General features: G+C 34.7%; 1 protein-coding gene across 2 annotated transcripts in view; it reads left to right on the top strand.

Moving 5' to 3' along the window:
* Window positions 1–20,228: 20,228 nt before the first annotated feature.
* Window positions 20,229–26,046, top strand: part of LOC131434885 (uncharacterized) — a 372,492-nt gene continuing 366,674 nt past the window's right edge. The window contains exon 1 of one of the 2 annotated variants that reach the window (XM_058602124.1): window positions 20,229–21,039. The gene's annotated coding sequence lies outside the window, so the exon portion shown is untranslated. Of the gene's footprint in view, window positions 21,044–26,046 lie in introns of both variants that reach the window. The other variant, XM_058602123.1, reaches the window with a different exon arrangement.

The following is a 26,046-nucleotide window of genomic DNA, read 5'->3' as shown; positions in this document are numbered from 1 at the left end:
AGCATAACCCAAAATGATTCGAATGGCCATAAATTAATACGCCAAACAATTTACATCTTCTATATCGGTATGAATTTTAAATATTCATCATCTGTAATTCCAGAATCGGATAAAATTCACCAATTTTGTATGGGACCTTTAGGCCTTTAATTTGAATTTTTGTTTTTGAAGTTCGATTTGGCCTTTTTGAAAGAATGATTAAACTTTGAGAAACGATTCGATACTGGATCCGGAGTTCTAAGATCGGTGCAGCCGAAATCAGATAAATTCACCTGAGGAGTGTGTAGACATCTTTGAAAAATTGTAGTGCGAATTAAAATTTGGGGGTACATTCCGAATCCAAAAAAGAATACCGCTTAAACTGAAATAAATTTATTTGGTAATCGACTATCCAAATTTGCAAACCCGATAAACCTGATTAATTTATGTGAAATGGACATTTTTATACTAATCACCCTGTATCTCCTAAACCAGAAATCGGATCTGACTAATTTTTATAGGATTTTAAGACCTCTCATTTGAATCATAGATGATTCTTAGATTTCATTTGAATCTTAGATCGGTTCAGCCATCTACGAGAAAAATGAATTGCATTATTTTAATTTCGTTTCATCCTGTGGTTCCGAAATCAGAAGTCGGATCCAAATTTGGAAGTATACTAGTTTTCATATGAATCTGAGTTTGTAGAAAACGGTTTAGCCATCTCCGAAAAAATTGAGTGAAATTATTTGTCACACACGCATTTGCTGATCTCGACGAACTGAGTCGTATGGTATATGGAAGTTATGTTCTTCCAGCTTTTATTACTGTAAGTAGTTTAAATCAATATAATTATGGAATTACTTTCGAAAATGCTGATATCATCTGGTTTATAAATGCCATATTCGAACGATTATGTTGCCAAAAACGAACCGTGCTAAAATCGGTCCAAGGCAAATTGTCATGAAAAAGTATGCTGTACACAGTCTTTTGGGCACTTAGAAACAATTGTATGTCACAGTAAAAAAATCGTGTTTTCCGTTGCTCCCAAGCATTTCTTTGTCATACAGTGCTCAAAACTTCTACTGCTGGAATAAGGGGAAAAGTCGTTTACACAAAAATATTGATATCTCCGTTAAAAATGGACGGATTTTAACAAACTATGGCTTGTTGGATAGCTATTACCGTGCGGAATCTAAGTCTAAAAACATATTCTGTTTTCAAAGTCAATTGTGACAGATACTGTCAAAAAACTGAAAATTTTGACATAAAACTTCGTATAACTCAAAAAGTAAACATCCGATCTCAAAACCATTCAATAGCGTTCTGGGTGACGGGGCGACCTTTCATTTGCGACTAGTTTTTTCGAAAGTTTGAGCGAATTCTATACCTATTTATATATATATATATATATAAAAAAAGGTAAAAACGTGACTTGATACATTCAAATCAAAACTTAGAAATATTTCCTATCAAATGATGAAATAATATTAATAATTGATACAAAATAGACTGAGCTGTAAGTGTTCAAAACCTGACCACATTTCTATGTGTATTTTTCATTGAGTTTCTGATATGCACCCCTATATTGAAAATAAAGATGTGTTCAAAATCAGTTATAATGTTTATTTTCATTTACAAGCGCCATAATAATGTTCATTAATTGACAAAATGAGTTTTTCCGTTGCTCTATATCGTGATATAAAAAATTATTAAAAAAACTAAAAGAAGAAACCAGATCAATGAACAAATTATTCATTTAATAAAAAAAAAACATATTACAATTTATGGTTGGAACAATGATAAAACTTTGCTTTGATATAGTTTTCTAAAACCTATTTCTAATTTATACATTAATTACCAATATCAATCATAAAAATGTAATTATTCAGGACTATTCGTTATTCTATCTAATTTATTACTACTATTGTTATAAATTTGTACTTTCGAACTTCGGTATTTATATCAAATTCAAAAATAATTGTGATACAAACGTTTCAAAATCTGTTACGATTTTGATACTGCTAAAGTCTTTTTTGTTATTCTTTTTGTTATTTTAACAGCTTACCAGCCAAAAATATTTCAAAATTTGTTACTAAATATTTTTGAAATAAGTTACTCCAGTTGTTATAATTCAGTTATTACCATCTGATCGAGAATGTGCCCTTTTTCGGCGTTTTCCATCGTTTTGGCCAATGTATCGGTCGATATGGCGGCGATTTCACGTCGTGTGTTGTCTGTGAGTTGCGCTATGGTTCTGGGCTTATCAGCGTATACCTTGGATTTCTAAAAGCCCCACAAGAAAGTCTGGTGGCGTCAAATCGAGTGATCTCGAAGGCCAGTTTAAAATCATTATTTTTCGATATGACTCGTCCGGGGAACAATTATCGCAACAAATCGATTGTTAGTAGAGTTGTATGGCATGTTGCACCGTCCTGTTAAAACCAGTAGCCATTTAAACCATTTTCACCAACAATGGGCATCACAAAATCATTTATCATGGCTCGATAATGATCGCCATTGATAGTTTCGATGTTCCATAATCTAGGAAAAATAGGGACCAATGATCATATCCGCACCACACTACATAAGGTCGTGTAAAGGATGTTCCACAATTAATTGAGGGTTTTCAGTAGAATAGAACCGACAATTTGGCTTATTACGCATCGCATCGCAGTATGTCATATTTCTGTCAAAAGTTAGGGCATTGTAATTATTTCAGCAACATGTTTCATGACAGGTGTAATTAGTTTCCTTTTTGACAAATAATATAATAGTTTATAGTTCGTTTATAAAGCTTTAAGAAAACTTTTTGCATGAACTAACAAGCAAAACTAACAAAGTACCTTACCATTGGTTATTCAATTGCTTTGTAATTTACCGAAAAACGCCCCGAAAACTCAAATTGTACAGCGGTTTGAAAGAATATCCACAAATCGAATGCCGTCATAATTGATTTTACGAATTCTAAAACTATAAATTATTTATATTTGATCGCCAAGTATCTATAGTTTCTTCAAAAATTCATGAGAAATGATAACATATTATTCACTTATCTGCTGGTTTGATATGCACTTCACAAACTAAACATTTACAGTAAACATCTTACAAGACAGTTGAAATTTCATATAAAAAAGATTTTGTTTGAATATTATTCAGTTCTTATATGGAATAATCCATAGTTGGAATCAGTTAGGTGGTGTGTTGTCAGCATAATTTTGGTCTGTTACAAATAATGAGCAATTCACTATATGCGAGAAAATCAAATACATGAGTAATCTATCTTTTTTTTTTTTTTTTTTTAAATAACTATTTATTGGAATATGAGTTAAAATTAAATTATTAAGATTTAAATTGGGTGTTCAGCCACAAGTGGTGACTTTTCAGCCCTGTTATATATATATGATTTGGTTATTACCATGAAGACATCATTTGCTTCCGCAATTCTGAGATTTTTGTGTAGGGAAAATTCTAAACCTACTTGTATTGTGTAATGGGGAAAAGAAACTTATGTACTAACTTACTAACTAATACAGAGAGCGAATCGATTCAATTGAAGATTGCATCGATTTTTGTCGGAATTTGCTTATAATATTATGTGACATTACATCTAATGGTTCTATATTTGTGAGTCTGTGTAACTCATTTGTACTAAACCAGGGAGGACGCTTCAGAATCATTTTCAGAATTTTATTCTGAATCCTTTGAAGCGTTTTCTTCCTGGTGGAACAACAGCTTGACCAAATTGGTACCGCATAAAGCATGGCTGGTCTGAAAATTTGTTTATAAATTAACAATTTGTTTTTTAAACAGAGCTTAGAATTTCTGTTTATAAGAGGATATAAACATTTAATATATTTATTACACTTTGCCTGGATTCCTTCAATGTGATCCTTGAAAGTGAGTTTTTTGTCATACGTTAAACCTAAGTATTTAGCTTGATCAGACCATGTCAATTCCAAGCCATTCAATTTGAGAATGTGATTATTGTTTGGTTTAAGAAAAGAAGCTCTTGGCTTGTGAGGAAAAATAATTAATTGCGTTTTTGCTGCATTTGGTTTAATTTTCCATTTTGACAGATAATCACTGAAAATATTTAAACTTCTTTGTAGGCGACTGCAGATCACTCTTAGATTTCTACCTGTGGCTAACAGACTTGTGTCGTCACAGAATAGCGATTTCTGACAACCAACGGGTAGATTTGGAAGATCAGAAGTGAAAATATTATACAAGATTGGAGCTACACTCGAACCCTGCGGAACACCGGCTCGTACGGGTAGCAATTCAGATTTACAATTCTGATAGCTAACCTGAAGAGTACGATCAGTTAAATAATTTTGAATCATTTTGATCAAATAAATAGGAAACTGGAAATCAGACATTTTTGCTATTAAACCTTTGTGCCAAACACTGTCGAATGCTTTTTCTATGTCTAGAAGAGCAACTCCAGTGGATAACCCAGAAGATTTATTTGATTTTATCATGTTCGTTACTCTGACAAGTTGATGAGTAGTTGAATGTTCATGACGAAATCCAAACTGCTCTGGTAAAAAAATTGAATTCTCATTTATATGAGTCATCATTCTCAACAAGATAATTTTTTCAAAAAGTTTACTGATAGAAGAAAGTAAGCTAATTGGTCGATAACTTGATGTTTCTGCTGGGTTTTTATCAGGTTTTAGGATAGGAATTACTTTAGCGTTTTTCCATCTTTTTGGGAAGTAAGCTAATGAAAAACACTTGTTGAAAATTTTAACCAGGAGTTTCAAGGCAACATCGGGAAGATTTTTAATAAGAATATTAAAAATTCCATCATTACCAGGAGCCTTCATGTTTTTGAGTTTCCTAATAATTGATTTAATTTCATCAAAATTCGTCTCAATAATGTCATCGTGTGATAACACTTGGGTTGAAATATGCTCATATTTCAGTGAGACTTCATTTTCAATAGGACTCACAACGTTTAAATTAAAATTGTGGACACTCTCGAACTGCTGAGCAAGTTTTTGAGCTTTTTCACCATTTGTAAGAAGTATTTGATTTCCTTCCTTGAGAGCAGGAATTGGTTTCTGAGGTTTCTTAAGAACCTTAGAAAGTTTCCAGAAAGGTTTAGAATATGGTTTAATTTGTTCAACTTCTTTAGCGAAATTTTCATTTCGCAAAAGAGTAAATCTATGTTTAATTTCTTTTTGTAAATCCTTAACTATGTTTTTCATAGCAGGATCACGAGAACGTTGATATTGTCGTCGACGAACATTCTTCAACCGAATGAGCAGTTGAAGATTGTCATCGATGATAGGAGAATTTAATTTTGTTTGAGCTTTGGGAACTGAAAGATTTCTAGCTTCGATAATATAATGATTCAAATTATCAATTGCTGTGTCGATATCCGCAGAATTTTCTAAAATAGTTTCATGATCCACATGATTTTCAATGTGAGATCTGTAATCCAACCAATTAGCTCTATGATAGTTGAAAATAGAACTAATTGGATTAATTATAGCTTCGTTGGAAAGTCTGAATGTTACAGGAAGATGATCTGAGTCAAAATCAGCATGAGTAATCGGTTCACTACAAATGTGACTTTGATCTGTTAGAACCAGATCAATTGTAGACGGGTTTTTCACGGAAGAGAAACAAGTAGGATTACTGGGATGAAGAACTGTGAAGTAACCAGCTGCGAGTTGTTTATGAAGTATTTTACCATTACTGTTATTTTGCCTACAATTCCACTGGACATGCTTAGCATTTAAGTCCCCTATTACGAAAAATTTCGATCGATATCTTGTAAGTTTTTGCAAATCGCCTTTAAATAAATTTAATTGTTCGCTGGTGCATTGGAATGGCAAATATGCTCCAGCGATGAAATAAATTCCATGAATGGTTTCAACTTCGATTCCCAAGCTTTCAATAACTTTAGTATTGAAAGAAGGTAAAATTCGATGTTTAATTTGCCGTTGGACAAAAATGGCAACTCCACCACCAATTCCAGTAAACCTGTCAAATCGATGAACCACATAATGTGGATAACTTTTCAATTTTACATTTGGTTTAAGAAAAGTTTCTGTCACAATGGCAATATGAATTTTGTGAACTTTGAGAAAATTATAAAATTCATCTTCACTCGATTTCAAAGATCGAGCATTCCAATTTAAAATATTCAAATAATTATTTAACATCACTGTTAAATTTTAAATTCATTATAATATTATTTGCAAATTTCCATCCGATTTGAAATGCTTCAAAAAGTGATGAAGTCGAATTCATTTGGATGATCATTTGAAAAAGTTGATCTTGTAGGTAGATCATTTTATTTTCAGTTATATCGCCTAAATCGACTTCATTTAAAGAAGCGAATGGCATTGAAGGAATATTTGTAGGTAGACTGCCATTAGAAGAAGATGATTTGGCCGGTCTACCTATTAATAAATTGTTTTCGTTAGAAGAAGAACTGCAAGGCGGTCCTGTGTTTTGATTATTTACATTAGAAGAAATAGGAGATAGATTTCTACCTAATATACCAGCATAACTGACATTAGAAGAAGATGATGACGAGGTCGATCTACCTGTCAATAAATTGTTTTCGTTAGAAGACGAATTGGCAGGTGCCTTAGAAGAATTTTCAGGTATGTTCTGTAAATTTAAGGTCGTTGATTTGACTTGTTGTTTAAGCGAACGAGCGTTTAAAATTTTTTCCCTGACAGGACATTTCAAATAATTGGATTTATGATTTCCATTGCAATTTGAACATGAAAATTTATCAGTGGTTTCATTCATTGGACAAACGTCTTTCGAATGCGATTTACCACAATTCAAACACCGTATATCCATATGACAATTTTTGGTTCCATGACCGAAGCCTTGGCAACGACGACATTGCGTTAAGTTTGCAATACGATTATGCCGTTTATAATGTTCCCAATGAATTTTAATGTGGGAAATGAAACGTACTTTTTCTAAAGTTTTCAAATTGTTTACATCACTTCGATTGAAGTGTATTAGGTAAAGTTCATGGGAAATTCCAGAGCGTGGTTTAGAAGTACCATTCGCTCTTTTTTTCATAAGTATTACTTGGGAAGGGGCAAAACCAAGCAATTCTTTTAGTTCATTTTTAATTTCATCAATACTTTGATCATTTGATAATCCTTTCAAGACAGCCTTGAAGGGTCTGTCTGATTTTATATCATATGAATAAAATTTATGAAGTTTTTCGGACAAATATCGAATAAGACGTTCGTAATCTTCCAATCCATCCACCAAGACTCGACATTCTCCTCTTCGTCCGATTTGAAATGAGACTTTTACTTCCGGGAGAAAAGTAGAAAGCTCAGTACGGAATGCTTTGAAGTCGGAAATCATCACCGTCACTGGTGGCATAGATTGATGTTTCTTCCCAGAACGACAAGCGTCCATTTTGGGAATTTTTGAAGAATTTTCTTCTATGTCGCTACAATCGGATTCAGGAAGAATCTCGTAAATATTGTTAGACGGCATAGGATCAACGGAAGGGAAATCCGTCCGTTGTCTTTTATTTTTACATTCAGATTCTATAAGATCGTGAATGTTATTAGAAAAATGTTGAATAACGGATTGTGATTTATTCCGTATTGAATTATTTTTAGCCTTAGGCTTGTTGCCTTTCCGGTTGGACGCAGGCATTTTTGAAATTAATGAAATTTTAAATTAAATTAACTAGGCTAAATTAGTCTTCGATTAGACTCCTAGCTAGCCTTAAAAAAGGCTGATTAATTTCTTAGTCACTCTTTGTATCACTTAGTCACTCTAATATCACTCTTTGTATCACTTAGTCACTTAGTTAGTGATTCAGGTAGCCTTGAAAAAGACTGAAGCCTTGAATCAATGAAACTCTAGGTAGCCAGAAAAAAATTCCAGGAGCCAAGAGCTATACGCGTGCGGTGCGAACGACTGTTCAACACCGACTGAGTAATCTATCTTCTATCTTCTATCTATATATCTATCTATCTATCTATATAAAAATGCAGAGATCATTCTTTGTAATCGCATCACATAAGAACGGATGGACGAATTTAAATGATTCTTTTTTTGTTTGATCAGTTTTTACCCCCACCGGGTTAGTACATCGAAAAAATTAGGAAAACTTGCCGGAAAAGTGGTAAAAATCCATAAAGTTGTTTTGTATGGACAATGGACTTTTCCACTGAAAAAGTCGTCTATGCTTGCTAGATCTACGATTGATGTTTGGCGCGCAATGAGTTGCATAAGTGCTTGGCCGTCGAAGGAAAGAATACTAGATCGTTGAAAAAATTGTTTGGCGCGCAACGAGATATTTTGTGTGGAGATTTCACATGCATACTTGATGGATGTAATTCGTCATTTCGAGCCACGTGCTTAAATGGGTATCAAAACTATTGCTTACCAAATGACTCAATGCGACGGGATGCGTATGAGTGTTCTAGCTATACCGTAAACAGGATCAAAAGTTCTAATATTGTTTACCAGAAGATGCATTGTGTGCAATGTAATCAGTTGACCATCGTAGGCGTGAGTTGAACAAATCACATTATAGAACGATTTTTGTACGAATCAATGATAGGGCTGTTTAAATAATGAGATCAAACAAAGGGGTTTGCCTTGCATTTAGCATGCTGAAGTTCGTTCGCGTCGGGTAAATTCTGGTGGATTGAAAACCATTAGTTGTTAGATTTTATGCATTGACTCGAACGATAAACTGGTACAATCACTCCTCATGTTTACTCCGCAATAACAGAAGAATTGCACATTATTTTCATATAAAACTTCCTGATAAAGATTCGCAGTACCGAACTCCACCATTCGTTAATTGTAGGTGGGATACTAAACAAAATGATGTGGTGTCGACTAATGAGACGACTATTGATACAACTATTAAATGAATGCAGTGTTCATGTAAAAAATAATGGTTGCAGTCTTTAAAAGAATGAATTCGTGGACGTTCGAAAGTTCCAGTTACTCATTTTATCTTTCGGTTTTTTAACAATATCAAATTTTTTATTTATTTCGCTTTTTTAACAATATCAAAATCAATATCAAAAAGAGATTATGAGAGGATTCTTTATATGAAAAATGTAGAGCCATAACACTCAAGGAAGAGTAAGGATATGAAGATAAAGTGCGGAAAAATTCGACGTGACAAGGTTTATTTAAGTAAGAAGAAGGTTTCTGGCATCTAAACTTTTACCTTCTACTAGAAGAGCGATGCGAATCATCCGAGTTTCTTATAAGTCAGAAATTTACTAAATAATTACTGACAGACCAGAAGTCATAAATTAAAAGTAAAAAAAAGTTTTATCGCTAAATTGTTAATCGAGAATTGTTCCTGTGATTGTCACGCTACGAACAATTATTAAACACGACTAAATAATCTCACCAGACTAGAGAGAAGAGAACTACAAGTCGCGAGGGCAACTTTTGTAAATTTTCGGAATCAATTTGAAGTAGTCATCTTAGTTATTTTTGCTTCGCTCTTTATCCTATATCTCGAAACCATTAGTTTGAGAGAGATCTACAATCGCTGTTCGATGTATTGACTCAAAAGATGATATGGCGATCGGTGCATTCGCTTAATTTTTGCGTAACAAAAGCTTTTAACATATTCACAATATTTATTGATGAATTTATCGCAACCAAGAAATCAGTAAAATAATGGAAAGATACATTAACAGCGCAAGACGTTTGACAATTCTACTATCCGAAAACACAAATTCAAAAAATAAGTTCAGGCGAGACGAAGTTCGACGGGTCAGCTAGTGTGGTTATAAATTTGATTTGGCAATTGGAATGATAAATTTATAACCATACATAATTAGTGTCTGTTTTACTAGCGAGCGAAAAATGTAAACTCACACTGCATTCAATCGTTGAAAATATTCAGTATTTTAAGTGTCGGTTTTGCACAGTACGCTTTGTGCGATGCTTCTTTCAGTTCATGCAGTTGACAATTTTGCACACCTTATTTTGGCACTCAATTTCACCTTAACGCTCGTTCATACCGAACATTTTAAAAGTTTTCAGTTTTGAGTTATTTGTTATCTAATACTTCTGAAAATTTAATCAGAAATTGCTAACCATATTTTCGATGAGATGGCAAAAAATTATGTTGCTGCGTTGAACACAACAAGAGATGTTCACGATTAAATTCTACCCATTCTTGTACAGGGTAAATTTTGAAAAGGCGTATTCGCGACAAAATGATGAAATACGGTTAACTTCTGTGTTTTATTATCAGAAGACCTGCACAAGTCTTGACGAAACGAAACTTATTCATATAACAATGACGATGAACCAAAAAAAAATGTTTTTATAAATCACACATACTTTTGCAAGAAGCGCAATTTTCAAGTCGATTAGTTATAATCCTCATTTTTATCTATACATGATTGATAAAAACATATTTTAAATTAAGAGAACGCCTCAAAGTCATAAACAAAATCTAAGATGTTCTTATTATGAAATTCATCCGAATAAATTTAATGTTGATTGAAAAGCAGGTTTTACAATTTTAAATCATTTTGAAGGTTTTTGATTTTTAAATGATTTTGAAGTTTTTTGAATTTTTAATCATTTTGAAATAGATTTAATGTTGGTTTATGCTGATTCTCAATTTTGCTTCATAAACCTCATGAAGAATTTTGCTGAATTGTGATCTTCAATTGGTTTTTAGGAGTTCGTGCTCGCATCTCATCCGACACAGTCGATAATTGCTTACGGTCGAGACGATAGAAACAAAGACAATACAGTGTAGTGAACAATAGACTGTACGAAATAGGCAAATACGATTTAACAAAGCCTGAAACTTGGCCTACAAGGCCAAATTCAATTTGTATTGATTTCAAGCGCTGCAAAGTTGGACCAGCAGCAACCGAAATTGAAATCTTGCTTAAGGAACGAATGCATCTAAACGTTAATGATGTAAGTGAGATACAATTCAACAAGGCGTCTAGCTGTGTGCACATTATGTTCAAACGTGAAAAAGATGCAATTGCATTTTTTTCGGTTAATAACGGGGTGCACAATATTGATCATTACAATGTTAAATATAAAATCCCTGCGTACATGGTGGATAATGCTATAGAAGTACGCGTGCATGACCTTCCCCCGCAGACCAGCGATGGGTATGTTCGGGAAAGTATGTCGCAGTACGGTGAAGTTCTTTCCATCGAAAGGGAAGTATGGCGGAATTTTTTTCCGGGTGTCCGGAATGGCGTGCGTGTGGTACGTATGCAACTACGTAAAGCAATTCCATCTTACATCATTTGTGATCAAGACGAGATACATCCGTGTAAAACGCTGATTACGTATGAAAATCATCTGGTTACATGTCAGTTTTGTGAACAACCTGCACACTACGGCAAACCTTGCACTGAAACTGCGAAAAGGACATCTTCAAACAAAAACAAGTACAACCGCCCAACAACGGAAACTAGTGAGCGCAATACTTCTGTTGTACCATCAAACCAACCAGCAACTGCAATAAATGCACAACAAGGCGCGTCTACAGAAACTAGCAACCAACCCAAGAATGCGAATTACATAGAAAAAGGAAGAAAAAACGGAAACCAACAAAGATACCACCGATGCGGCAATGGAGGATGAGACGAGCCACGGACAAAGTGCCCCTCAATCATCGCAAGATAAAAATGGAAGCTCCTCTCCCCCTAGAAAAAGTGTGACAACGAGATCCAACGGTAAAAAAAATTATTTTATCTAATAAAAACATGTCTCATTCGGCCACGTAAAGCTTGTACGCAAATTGGCTTGAATGAAAAAAAATTATAAAAAAGAAATGGTTTTTAGTAGGCTTTTGTAAAGTTTACAGTTTTAATGCGAGAATTATGGTGTAACAACCAAGACTGCTACATGTATTTACTGAAATTAAAAATGTTACTTGAAATAACCTTACAAATAACTCGATAATTCGTATTCGTATTCTAGGTGTTTGTTAAAAAATGAGGCGAATATTTTTGAGTTCGCCTCGGGCTCCAGAAACGCTCACTACGGCTCTGCTATTCATATTATTTCATTGTTTACGCTGAGTGACAAAAATATTTCCATTTCATATTTTTCAAACGTCTCTGTATTAAACTAACGTTATAGACCACGTACCAGTTTGCTATGGCTGTGTGAAAGGAAATAAGTGGGACTTCGTTATCACCGCAGTCCATGTGAAATGATGGTGTTAGGTATATTCGAGTGACAGTTTTCACGCTGAGTCACCATCGCTCGTTATGCTTAAAGTGAGTCGAAACGCTTGAGGACGTACCTAAACCTAGTGGAATATTTCAAATGTAAGCGGGAATTTTCGGAAAGTGGAGTTGCTATCAATGGCTGATGTATGAGCGTCGTGTTCATGAGCGGAAATAGGAATTTACTGATACTTGAACGATGGAGCGTTTTGATTTGTTTTTGAGAATTGATCTAAGCGCTGGGGAAATCGATATTCGTTAATAATAAATCAGACTGATATATTTTGAAAAGTTTTTATTGGCACGGTTATCAAAGTCATCGACACAAATAGACAAATTTTAACACTGAAAATTGATGTTTTTTTTCAATTCCATTGCTATTTCAGCTATCTTTATGTTTGATTTAACTCTAGTTTATCGTCATCAACTTGAAAATCTGCACTATGTTGAGCTTCTTATATGAAGTTAATTGTTCATTAACTCTAGATGAGCTTCTATTTATGAAACCGTTTGGACTTTATTGTTAGGAATAATTGACAATATACCAATAGGACCAATACAATTAGGAAGATATACCGATACCAATTTTACTAGTTCATATTGTATGTCTGTCTTTAACTATACCATGAAACTACTAACTATTATAAAAATTTGATTGAAATTTTCTAATACGCAAAGAACCGTTATATCCGTTCGATCTAAAATTGTTAAGCTTTTAAATTCCTATACGGAAATTGAGTTGTTCATTGCGGCTCGCATGAGACCATGGTGATTCAATATTTATCACATACTCACATACACATACTCACCGCGAATTATCGAAATTTGAGTTTTATAGATTTAAACATGAAGAGAACAAAAATGTGATTGATTTTAATTGAACAACCCATTCCTTCGTGCAGTAAATACGCAGGCAATAATTCTAAGCAATGGGAGATTGAACAACTAATAAACATTCAAAATTGATAGAACTAGTTTTGATCCACTTAGAGGTGTAATATAGCCTATCTCATTGGCGTTTATATGTGAATTCAATGTAATCGTCCCGGGTTGGCGGTTCAATGCATAGGGCACTGGTCTTACAAGCCAGTTGTGGTATGTTCGAACACTGAACTGGAAGGACTCGTAGTGTCAGTAGAATCGTAGAACCAGCCATGGAATGGTTCTGTACACTAGGGATCGGCCGCGAAGACTGTTGAAACAGAAGGTCAAATTCTTGTACAGGAATGTAATATCAAGGCTTTCAATGTAATTCCAATTTCGAAGTGATTTGACCGCTGTTTCCGGTATTTCCGAAACCAAAAATCACCGAATGTTTACCTCATTTCTAGGTAAATGCGGCCCTGGAAGTAACCAATGAACTTCCATTAGGAGCTATTCCTTTGGGAATCGGTTCAGCAATATTTTCTATTTTCTGTTCGAAAGATTTTTAAAATTTCCTGCGTTGTAACTTAGAAAGTAATTTGAAGTGTTCAAATAATGTTATCCAATAATTCCGGAACTGGAAGTCAGTTTCAGATAAAGCGGAAACATTAATACATTCAATTTGAGTGTACGTTGAATTTGATCATATGTTACTTTAAAAAAAAATGCACGGATAGAAACAAAAACGTCACTTATACGATTATATCTCCGGAATCGGAAGTATCCGAAATTTGATCTTCAAATTTGAACAATGAGCTTTCAAACGAGTCTGAGCTTGTGAAAATCGGTTCGCCATGTCCGAGAAAATTGAGCGGAAAGGATAAAAAAAGTGGATTGTCGGTTACATCACCTATGCCATTAGGGTAAAGTGGGGTGAGATGTCGCATGAATTCCCCTCGTGAGACGACAACAAAAAGGTAAGTAAAAGTAGCGAATTATATATTATCTGTAAATATTTCTAACCGCTAGTATATTGTGAGTTCCGTTACAGTGTTCGAAGTATTTATTTCGTGCCGTGCAAAATATGGAATTTAATTCGAAATCCATCTCAAAATTTGTTTATTTGTTTATTTGGAGCAGGAAAAATTTCGGTGGAGTTAGTTTCTGTCAAATTTGCTCTCCAACAGGCATAAAACCTCCTCATCTTTTGCATCAACAGATTACAATCATCCAAATGATACATTTCACTTGATCATAGTATTTCTAAACTAACTAAAACTAAAACTTATTAGATAGTAACCCTAGGAACAATTTCTTGACAACGTTTCTTGATAGATTTAAGTCGAATGAATTGGAGCAGTGGTTGAATATTCGGCACATGCTGGTAAAAGGCTCGTTATACCCATAATTAGTTTCAGCATAGAATTCTAAGAAAAGAATAGCTTCTAAGATTACGGCGATGGATATCTATTTGTAAAAGCTGTAAGAGCTCGAAGCAGTCTATTCTTGATTGAAGGAGATCTGCTACAAAAGTAGGTTTATTGACATACGCGACAGACAGTTAACAAATAGAGATCAATCAGTTTGCATCTGGTATGGTAACTTGGAAGGTTCCAAGGGTTTCTCCAAGGAAACCGACGCAGAGCAAATCGACCAAATTTTCGTTGGATTGCTTCAATGCGTTGGATATCGTTTTGGTAATACGGTGACCAGACAAACGAGGCGTATTCGAGCGTAGAGCGAACTAACCCGGGTAGGTGTAAATAGCAAACAAAGGTCAAAATAATAACAAATTTTACCATCATATCTTGGCTTGATGTCTCTGTGTTGTCAGAGTGATACTTGATATTTTCGTGATATTTCATCAAGGGATCAAGACATTGTACAATATCTGTTCAACATCAAAATTAGTTATAATATCTTATTTCGTTATTGATGAGCTATTTCAATTTCATTAAGTAAATTGACCCAGTAGTTTTATCTTCAAATAAAATACCATTTAATAAACTGCATCAGAATTTGATAAGAGAAATACTTAAGATATTACTCAATTCTAAATGCTAGAATATAAAATAATGAACAAATTCATCTTCTATAAATATTTTGTTCTTGGTTTGATATTACAATGACAGAATTTTTTATTTGGTTGCTATTTTCTCATGCAGGCTTTGTTATGATTTTTGATATTTTAACTTTTATTTCGAACTAAATAATGTTAACTTCTACCATTGAGATGTTTGATTTTAATGACAGAATTTGGTATTGGTTTGCAAATCACTTCTACCCGGGAAGGCACAATATAATGCTTTCAAGCAATGTACATCATCGAATTCTTTAGTAATGTGGAAAATGAATCCTAGCAGCTTGGAGACTCTGGAGATAGTAAACTCAAGGTGCTGAATGAAATTTAACTTAGAGTCGAGGAGGACACCAAGGTCCTTAACAGACAATGTACGTTCCAGAACAATTTGTGAAATATTATAGTCGAAACTGACTACAGACTGTTTACGATTAAAAGAGATGACGCAGCATTTGGAGGCGTTCAAAACCATTCTGTTCATATTACACCAAGTAGTCAAATTATTCAACTGCTCTTGTAGGACCTCTGCGTCAGCTGTGACATGTAAATCATCGGCGAACGATAGTTTCATGCACTTGATCGAAAAACTTAGATCGATGAGATAAAGTAAAAATATAAACGGTCCAAGGCGACTTCTTTGAGGAACTCCAGAGGTAACAGAGAATGGTAGGGTTGTACAGTCTCCTATTTTCACTATCATTTCGTGACCAGTAAGATATGAGTGAAACCAATTCAGAAATGACCCGTTACTCTAGTCTATTTAACTTGGAGATGGTTAAGTGATGATTAATCTTGTCGAACGCAGCGGAGAAATCGGTGTAGATAGAATCTACTTGTAGTCGTGATTGTAACGAACGTATGATAAAGGAAGTATACTAAATTTGTAGACGTCGAACGATTGGGTATGAAATCATGTTGAGTCTCAGATATATAGTTAGAGCAATTATGTGTTATAAAATCCAGAATTATGTGTTATAAGAAGCAGAAACAACCAAAACGTAGTCCGAAACAAGAAGCATCGATTAGGCCGAGGGTTCGAAAGCTGTACAATACGATTCTTGCTGGAAATTTGAACTGCATAATCATGGACGACGAAACCTACGTGACACTCGATTTCAAATCCGTGGCGGGACCACAATATTATACGGTGCGAGAAGGGTAAGTGTTAAACCAGTCCGAGAAATCGATTGAAGTCAAAAAATTTGGTAAGAAAGCTATGGTCTGACAAGCAATTTGTAGCTGCGGTAAGATTTCGAAAATCCTGTTGTCTTCTGGCCAGATGTTGCTTCTTGCCACTACTCGAAATCAACGGTAGAATGGTATACCACCAAAAATGTCACTTTCGTCCCAAAAGATATGAATCCACCAAATTGCCCACAACTTCGACCAATTGAGGAATTTTGGGCATTAACGAAGGCACATCTTAGGAAACATGTCTCGGCAGCCGAAACAATTCAACAGTTCGAAAAAGATAGGAAAAAGTGTTACAACTTGTCGCCAAAAAGTCTTTACAGAATTTAATGAGGAACGTTCGCAAGAAAGTGCGCCAGCTAGTCTACAATGGCTAAGCAGCAAATGTTGAGAATAATATTCTGTTGTTGTAGTCTAATATTATCAGTATATCAAATAAAATTTGTGAATTATTTACATTTGTGAATTATTTACAGCGAAATCAAAGTGCGTCCATGCTTTCTGGGACAGTCTTTAATAGGATGACGTCCAATTGGAGATCGGAGAGGATTATTATTCGCCGCAAGAGATATTCCTTGATCAGTTAGATGTTCTTCAGAGAAAATACTACTAAAATGTTTGCGAAAAAAATCGCAAATTCCAAACGTCGTAGATGCTTCAATGTCGTCGAGTCTCATTGAGGTCGGTAATCCTGATTCTTTCCTCTGTTCGTTCACGTAGTTCCAAAAGTGTTTGGGCTTGAATTTATAATTTTTTTTTAATGCGACGATAATTTAATTTTTAATGTTTGAAGCAATTATTGAAATGAACATAATGTGATCGAAGAAATAACGAAGGTCGTTTAGCAAATGTTTTTAGCGCTGATCGTTTGGCAGTTTTGTAACGTTTCAAAGCGGAACATAACTTTTTTTGTGACAGACAGAACGTTGTCGAAGACACTTTTTAAATCAGAGGCAATATGAAACGCGTGACGTATGATTCGTTCAATTCTCAAAAAATTGATCGAGGAATGTTTTGTTTCTTATTTACAGTATGCAAAATACCTACCCAATATATGAAGAAGGCTGGTGTAATGCTAAATCTGCGGTGATCCGAAAATTTGGAAGCAGCAAAGGAATGTATTATAGAAGGACAGTAGACATTTTCAATTCTTCTTCTTCTTCTTCTCAATGTTCGTTGCTTTTTGCTCTATTATGATAATCATTGATTTTGCTCCTTATAAAGATATTGGATTGATAAGTAATGTTGGTAGTATTTTTTCAAAATAATCACAGTAACGGTTCGTTACATCGTTTTATCTTAAATGAAAGAAAATGGTGGCATCTTTGGCAAGTTTGTTTTCGAAACATACACAGATATTTTTCGATCTCGTCGAGTCGAGTGGTAGATAACACTAGGGGCCTCGGAGCTCCGATCAAAAATAGATTTAACCATCAATTATATTATCTTTCTATAGAGAAAGGCAAAACTGTTGACGTTTAACTACATTGAGATACACATAAATAACGCCTACAAAATAAAAAAAAGTCGTTAAATCTCTGTCTAAAACAGTGCTTTAGTCTAGTTTTAAATATGGTACGGATACTAATTCTTTGTATAGGGAAATTTCCGATTTCTGGTGTGAAAGATAGCTCGAACATGTTAGCATGAGTTTTCAGCATATCAAAACATGATCAAATGAGTGTTTACTTCAATGCTCATTTCTGATCGAATGAGTAGTGATTTCTTACACGGAAAGACCGAAATCAGCATTTTGGCGAAAAAATTAGTTGATTTTCTGATTTTAGTGTTATTTTTTGAGACAACTAAAAAAATCTTACTTTTGCTGATTTAGATTTTTTAATTCTAATTTCCTTAATAATAATAAAATATTTGTTGCAATGGCTATTTTTTAGTTTAATTCACCAATTAAACGTGCTGTCATTTCTTAGCTACGACACACTTCATTTCCATTCAACTAATTTTTTAGTTGAATTAGAGAAATAAAAAGTTGTTTTCAACTAACATAAATGGTTGAATTGATTTCTGCAATTTGCAGCTATAAGGCGCACGGTCGACGGAAAACCGTTAACACCGTAATGTCTACTAGCCACTAGAAGGCACACTACTACCGAAAAAAATTTCAGTCGCGGTTGTCTTTCTATAATGGCAGTTATAAATACGATGTTGTATTGGAGAAAAATACATAAACGAAACATGAACTTCTTTTTGAAAATTTTTCTTCTAAATCGACTTTGCGACATCGACTCTTTAACTGAAAACTTTGAGCACTCGGAAAACAAAAACCGAATACAAATAGTACATCGGACGGCGTAGCCCGGAAGGATGGAAGATACAAAAAACATCATTTGACGTGTACAATTAGAGTGCAACATTCGAAACTCACTTCACTGTTTCGCGTATCAACATTGTTACGCACAATCGCTTCAAATGCGCACAAATTCTGAATAAACACACTTTCCACTAAGAGTTTACGTCATTTTTACATATCGGTTTAGAAATTTATATATGGATATATCGATTTATATATGGATATATGCAAAACAATTAGCTGGCAGTTTCAACAAGACTGCCCTTTTTAGCTTTTTAATGGATTGTTTTGCTTTGACACTTCTCATGAGCTTTTGGCTAATAAACTTGTTAATAAAACCAATTTCATTTTTGTTTTCTTTATGCTGTCCTTCAGGAATGATGGAGATAGATAAATAGAAACAAATTTTCTGATTTTAATGCCAAATTTAGTTGTCAATGAAAATATCGTGTTGGATTGAAATATTGCTGGTTTGTGTCCAGGATATTCGCCAACTAAATACATTCTCTAAAAATAAGAGTTTTTTTCAGCATAGTAAATTCTTAATTTGAACTAATTTTATAGTTATTTTGGAATTTATGTTGTTAAAATCAACTAATTCAAAAACAGTAATACGAATTAGGCGCAGAGATAATTTCGGTCGTTCCGTGTACTATTTGTGTAGAAGTTAACTTATTCCCTGCGGCAAGGTAAAAACAAGAATTCAAAATAATCATAATCCATATTGGACTGCGGTTTTCATGTTAAAAGGCTTGGAGTCCAAAATAAAAGCTGGCTTCTCTGGCAGAATATTTACACTTCAGAAATAGTGAATAATTTTGCATTTGCATTGTTTCATTACTTAATTTAACCAAATATTTCTCTGGATAAACCATTGTTTTGCTCGTCAAATTCTTTGGCATTCAAATAATAAATGGGAGTGGTATGAAGTTCTTTTTTCATGTGATTGACAGAATAAAAGCAAGCTCGAATTGTTCCAAAAAGATTTAACTGAAATTCCTGGTAAAACGAGGCTAGCATCGTGAAAATAATCCCTCTTTTCAATCATTAACGACGTACATTTGTGTACATGTACACTCAGAGTCAGAAGTGAGTAAATATGCTGCAAGGCAGAAAGGTAAAAGCCGTTGTGATGGCAAAATATTTACTTTTGCTCACAAACCCCATTAATCGGGGCGTGTAATCGTTGAAGCGTATGAATACAAATCAGCTCATAAAAAACAGGATTGTTACAGACTTTAAGTTATGAAATTAATTAATTTAAGCCCGATTAGACTGTCGTATATCTTACATTCAAAGATATCACCGTGCAAATCCTGAATTACGGTTACACGCACCTTCATTAATCAATCGTGCGAATTGGACTGGGAGCAGAAGTCGAAGAACTGTCCGGGAGATGATCGCAATCACCTACCAAGATCGTACATGTGCCGCTCGGTGGGATTCCCGTGAAAACACACTCACACATACGTCCTTTAGTTCCAATGGCTCGATACCATGATCAGGCTAGCCGGACAACACAGAGCGATATTTTCGGTTTTCGAGAAGCGTGAGATATACTTTTTCATAATTCCACCGAAAGTGATCGTGTCCCATCTTCGGCTAGTTTTTCTCGGGCACTTAGCGCGGAATGACCTATGGCATGGCATCCTACATCAATTTCGAGTGTTGTTGTTCCTGTACATCGTAGAACAATTTACCATTTTTAGACGCAAATCCAAAATCAGACGCCCAAACGTTACGTATTTTCAGTTGTAATATTGATAGTTAGCTGAGTGTGTTCCCGAAGAAAAAATGCGCAGAGCAATTCCAAATCAATTGTGAATGGTTGAGTAATTAAGTTAACAAGTTTAGTGATTTGATTTGCGGTCATGTACTTTATCAAGCTCTCCATATGGAATTCCATATGGAACTGGACAGCGTGTGGAAGAAAAAATAAATGTAACTTCATTCCCCGTGAAACGTGCGAGTAATGGAAATCCACAAGTAATATTTGCGGTTCAAAATTTTCGCGTGTCGAGTTGAGCGGTTACATACATCAACATTTAAACTCGGAGCGGTAAAAAGATCTCACGAGAAATAAAAGCCAATTTCTATAATACGGACAAGTGTTTGATTTGCTCTCGTTGTGTTCCTCTATATTGGTCCAATATTGATGTGGTGGTCGCTGTTCCAAAAATAAAACATCGAATATGCATGCCGTTCAGTTTTGTGAAATCACAGGGGAGCTTTTCCTTTGATGAGCGGTGATGAACAACATCATTTTTCTTGTGAGCGAGTTTGTGTGGAAAATGTGGAAAAGTTAAACGAAAGAGAGGAAGAAAAACGCGAGGTCTTGTTTGTTTTCACGTAATGTTTGGATTCCAAATAAACGAGTTAATTAGACGCAGATTAACAGCCAGTAATCACCTGTAGGTAAATGAAACTATATTGTACAAAGTTTTGACATTGCATGTGTCGGTGCCAATTAGCACTTTATTTTCGTGAGTTGTCCGCAATATTTGAATGGGATGGAGGGCACAGTGCGGCTTCAACGCTTAGGGGGGACCTTTAGGGGAAGGAAAATAATTAATATTATTGTTTTCATAATTTGACAAAATAATAAAAATCATCCGTCCAACTATTCAAAAATGCTTTTGTGTAACCATACCAGTGCAGCGGGTTAAGAAACTATAATTACAAAACGAAGACGAACTTAAAAGAATATTCATGCGTGTTGAAAATATGGATATCAAAAAAAAAAATCCTAGAATTTTTTCAAACACTAGTGGATATCGGAGCTGTAATAAATGCAACACTTAGTATTATTTATGGTACAAGCCCCGATCTTATACGACGGTTTTGCATTCTCATGAATCTTGCATATGAACGAATGAAAGCATTAATGGGGTTATTGCTCTGTTTAATTGTTTTTAGCGAGGGAGAGTGTTCGGTTACCGGCACCCTTTTATTTTAAGCTCATAACTTCTGATTTAGTGCACATTATGCGGACATCTATACATCAATGGACCCTAGCTAACAACTGATTAAGGAACTGAGTTGATTCATTTGGTCGATAAAAAATTATTATCAATTTAGTAAAGTGATAAATTTTGGCCATTTCAAAAAAGGTGTTCGGTTATAGGCACCCCAAGAAATTTCACTAAAAATAAAAAAAATATAAGTAAAGACTGCAGTTATTCAAAGAAAAAACAGATTTTTTTCTTTTTAGAAGCGTTTTGGACAAAAGTTTTCAATGTCCGATGGTGACTTCGCGTTGGCTCTCTTGGTCGATGATTTGTAAGGTGGAGCTTTGGTGTTGATTTGGCCGGTCTTCCACGTTTTTCCTTAACGGGTCCATCTGCTGTATGAGCAGCTAGGTGTTTGACCAAAACTTTGACTTGCTTTGTCTCGACAGCAGCCTGCATATCACTGACAATTTTTCACGATTTGTCGAAAAAAATGGAGGGCCGGTAACCGAACACCTTGGGGTGCCGGTAACCGAAATCGGTAGACATTTAGAAAATGACAAAACAAATCTTTGATTGCGAAAATTTTGATAGCATCCGGTATTAAATCATGAAATAGATCGATTTCACGTCATAAATATTGAATCCACTCACCTTTCCGATTGATACTCTTGAATTTATGATACTATTAAAAAAATCGGAAAAAATTTTTTGTGTTGATTTTCGCGCAATTAGAATTTTTTTGAACGCAGCAAAAAGTACAAGCGTCTGTATGCTTCGGTACTCGGCACAATAAGAACGTGCTACTATTACACACACATGACATTTGTCGAAATGACACTATCTGCTTTCTGTCAAAAGTTACGGTGGGTGCCGGTAACAGAACATCTTCCCCTATAACATTGTTGTTTGTTTTGACCGGCAGTTCGTTTGCTTTGAAATCAAAAATGGCAGTCTATAAAAATGAACAAAGAATAAGTTGTACCAACTAAGTTACGAAAAAATCTAGTGATGTTATTATGGATTTCAGAAATATCGTGATGGTATTTTTGAAAACAAAAACCGCTACCGAAACAGGAAAGTTTGTTCGGGGGGAAAATAGCATAGTCTAACAATCGAAATGGCGGGTGTTTTCAGGAGGTTTTTTTTTTCAATAGGGTTTACTCTATTGTCTGACGGTTTTTTTGACAGTGTAAAGTGACGTCTCTACTCAGTATTGTTTTACGAATCATCATGAATATGTTAACTTCAGAACAACGCTTCCGAATCGGAGAAATTTATTTTCAAAATCAGTGTTTCATTAATACTGTTTATAGCGCAAAATTCTCTTCTGTGATGACGCCCATTTTTGGCTGAATGGATAAGTCAACAAGAAAAACTGCCATATTTGGAGCTAAGATAATCCACACGTGCGGTCTGTGAGCTGGTTAAAACATCAGTCTTTATTTCTTTAAAAATGAGGAAGGACGACGCGTTACCGTGTACGGAAATCGATACAAAACCATGATCAATTAATTTTTGTTGCCAATCTTCAAGATATGTATGTGAATGAAATGTGGTTTCAACAGGAATGTGCCACTTGTCAAATTGCGGCCGAAACAATCGACTTATTGAAAGTACAATTCAAGGACAACATTATTATGATTTTATGCAACTCGATTATTTTTTGTAGGGAGACGTGAAGTCATTGGTTTATGTGGATAAACCAGCAACTATTGATGCTTTGCAAATGCTTGAAAAAGTGATCGAAAATTGGACCTCTAGAATGACCTTTGTGAAAAATAGTCGTGTCGGCCATATGCTCGAAATCATATTTAACTATTAAATGCCAAGAAATTATCTACCAATTAAAAACAAATTGGCTATTTCATAACTTGGCACGTGTTTTGTTTAAATTTGAAATCAGCAAGCTCTTGAAAGAACACCCTTTAGTTTTGAGCTAAAATTGGCCTTTTGTGTGTGAAAATCAGTTGAACCATCTCAGAGAATAGTGAGTGAGTTCCAATTTACAGAGTTTGATTTTTATTTTCGGTACTTCCGGAACCGGGTTGCGGGGATCGGTACGGCCGAAGTCGATACATATGGCTTACAACTTACATAACTTACGTACATGAATCTAAGTTCGAGAATATCGGCTAAACCTTAAAGAAAAGTGAGTGAGTTTCGTTTTGGAGGTTTGTGACCACATACTTAGAAAAAATCCTGCTGATTTACGTCTTTATAGATGCATATAAAAGAAGCGTAGTAATTCACTTAAAATTATAGTTCAAAAATGTAAAGATAAACCATATTTTTATTTACATCGACATAGACACAAAAATTAATTTTATATGTTTATAGATGTAATAATGTGCCATAACCGAAGAAACTACAGCATGCTAGAATTTACGTCAAGCGTAAATTTAATTTGCATTTGGTAGTTCCGGAACCGGATTCCGGGAAACGAAATATCCAATGTAAGCTTGTTTAGTTGTCAATTTGCCAGTCCTATAGAATAGAGGAATTTATTCTTTTTTTCAAAATTATCTCATCTTTACACATTCTTCTATAAAAACATACTATTGAGTTTGCAGTTTTTTTCACCCACAAAAAGTTGAATTTTATGGGTGATAATCCCATCCATGTTGCAATACATAAAGATGTAGTTTGTCAAATGAGGGAAAATGCCATTTTTAACGATTTAATGTTGGGTTAGACTGAGTTTTACTGGTTCCAACTGTTTCAAGTTGATTCGAGTGATTCCGAAGAACCTTCGGTAACATTCTCAATTCGAATGTATCAGTAATAATACATTTGAATCATATCATTAACTACGCAAGTATATTGAAATCATTGAGCCTTGATCCGAGATCACATTGTAACTTCATTACGAGCCTAAAATTATCTAAATTCAAAGAGCCATCATTGAGCTATGCACTTTATCGGTTACGTCAAAAAGTCTAAGTCTAGGTATGACATTCCTTTTTGTTGAATTTGGCCTTTCTGTTTCAACAGACTTCGCAGCCGATCATTACATGGATGGTACTACGGTCCTACTGACTCTAAGAATCCTCCCAGGTCGTGGCTCGAACATATGACAACTGCGCCCTATGCCTTGAACCCGGCCCTATGCATTGAACCACCAACCCAAGCAATTTTGTATTCTGTATTCTGTATTCTGTATTCTGTATTCTGTATTCTGTATTCTGTATTCTGTATTCTGTATTCTGTATTCTGTATTCTGTATTCTGTATTCTGTATTCTGTATTCTGTATTCTGTATTCTGTATTCTGTATTCTGTATTCTGTATTCTGTATTCTGTATTCTGTATTCTGTATTCTGTATTCTGTATTCTGTATTCTGTATTCTGTATTCTGTATTCTGTATTCTGTATTCTGTATTCTGTATTCTGTATTCTGTATTCTGTATTCTGTATTCTGTATTCTGTATTCTGTATTCTGTAATCTGTATTCTGTATCTTGTTTGTTTTTTATATTTCGTATTTATAATTTACGTGTTCGTAGTTTGTTTCCAAGAAGATTGACGAATTACGTGTAACGGTTTCTATACTCTACAAAACGATGCCAATTGGTCTATCTATTTCAATAATATAATATAATTTTAGGCACACTGTTCAAGCTCTAAGATGCCGTGGGTATTTTATAATCTTAATTAACGACTAGCTTAAAACTAGAATAGTATCATTAGATTATGTCATTTCGGGTTCTCGGAAATCCAGTTTTCAGCTGGCGATCGGCAGTGGTCGATGAATTGAATATTGCATGAGTCTTCCAGATGGCGTTGGTGGTCTATCTATTTGATGATTATGTTAAACTCTTATTCCTATTCCATTCCTATTGCTATTGCTATTCTTATTCCTATTCCTATTCCTATTCCTATTCCTATTCCTATTCCTATTCCTATTCCTATTCCTATTCCTATTCCTATTCCTATTCCTATTCCTATTCCTATTCCTATTCCTATTCCTATTCCTATTCCTATTCTGTTCGTAAACGAAGAAGAAACTAGCGCCTTCTAGATGTCATCGCAGCTTCGACTCGCGAATAAACGAGTCTTTCATCGATCCAGTTTCGTCGATACGCAATTTTGGATTGAATGTTGTTTCCGGGACTACTTGTTTCCGATTGAGCAACTATAAAAGGGACTGTGCAGCAAAAGAGATAGGTTTTGTCTTAGTCCGACTGTGTTGCTAGACGTCAGTGTCAGTTATATATTTTATTATGTAAAGTTTAGAAAAGTTAAGATTAACGTAGAGTAAAAGTGTTGTGAATTGAAACCCAGTACAACTTTTTCACGGCGCCGAAATCCACCACGTACATCTCGTACGTCACGAAGTCCGCTCCAGCTGTTCCTGTTATCGCTGCTCTCACTGATCGTCGTCATCTGGTCCTTCGAACCGGATAAGTGTCGAGACTCCACTTGTCCGCTGACGCCAACGTGCTAGCTGTTACATCTGTGACACCATCTTAC

The sequence above is a fragment of the Malaya genurostris genome, chromosome 3, assembly GCF_030247185.1.
Source record: "Malaya genurostris strain Urasoe2022 chromosome 3, Malgen_1.1, whole genome shotgun sequence".
NCBI classification, from domain to species: domain Eukaryota; kingdom Metazoa; phylum Arthropoda; class Insecta; order Diptera; family Culicidae; genus Malaya; species Malaya genurostris.
Note: the sequence above shows the minus strand (reverse complement) of the source record. Positions and strands in the feature narration are given on the sequence as shown.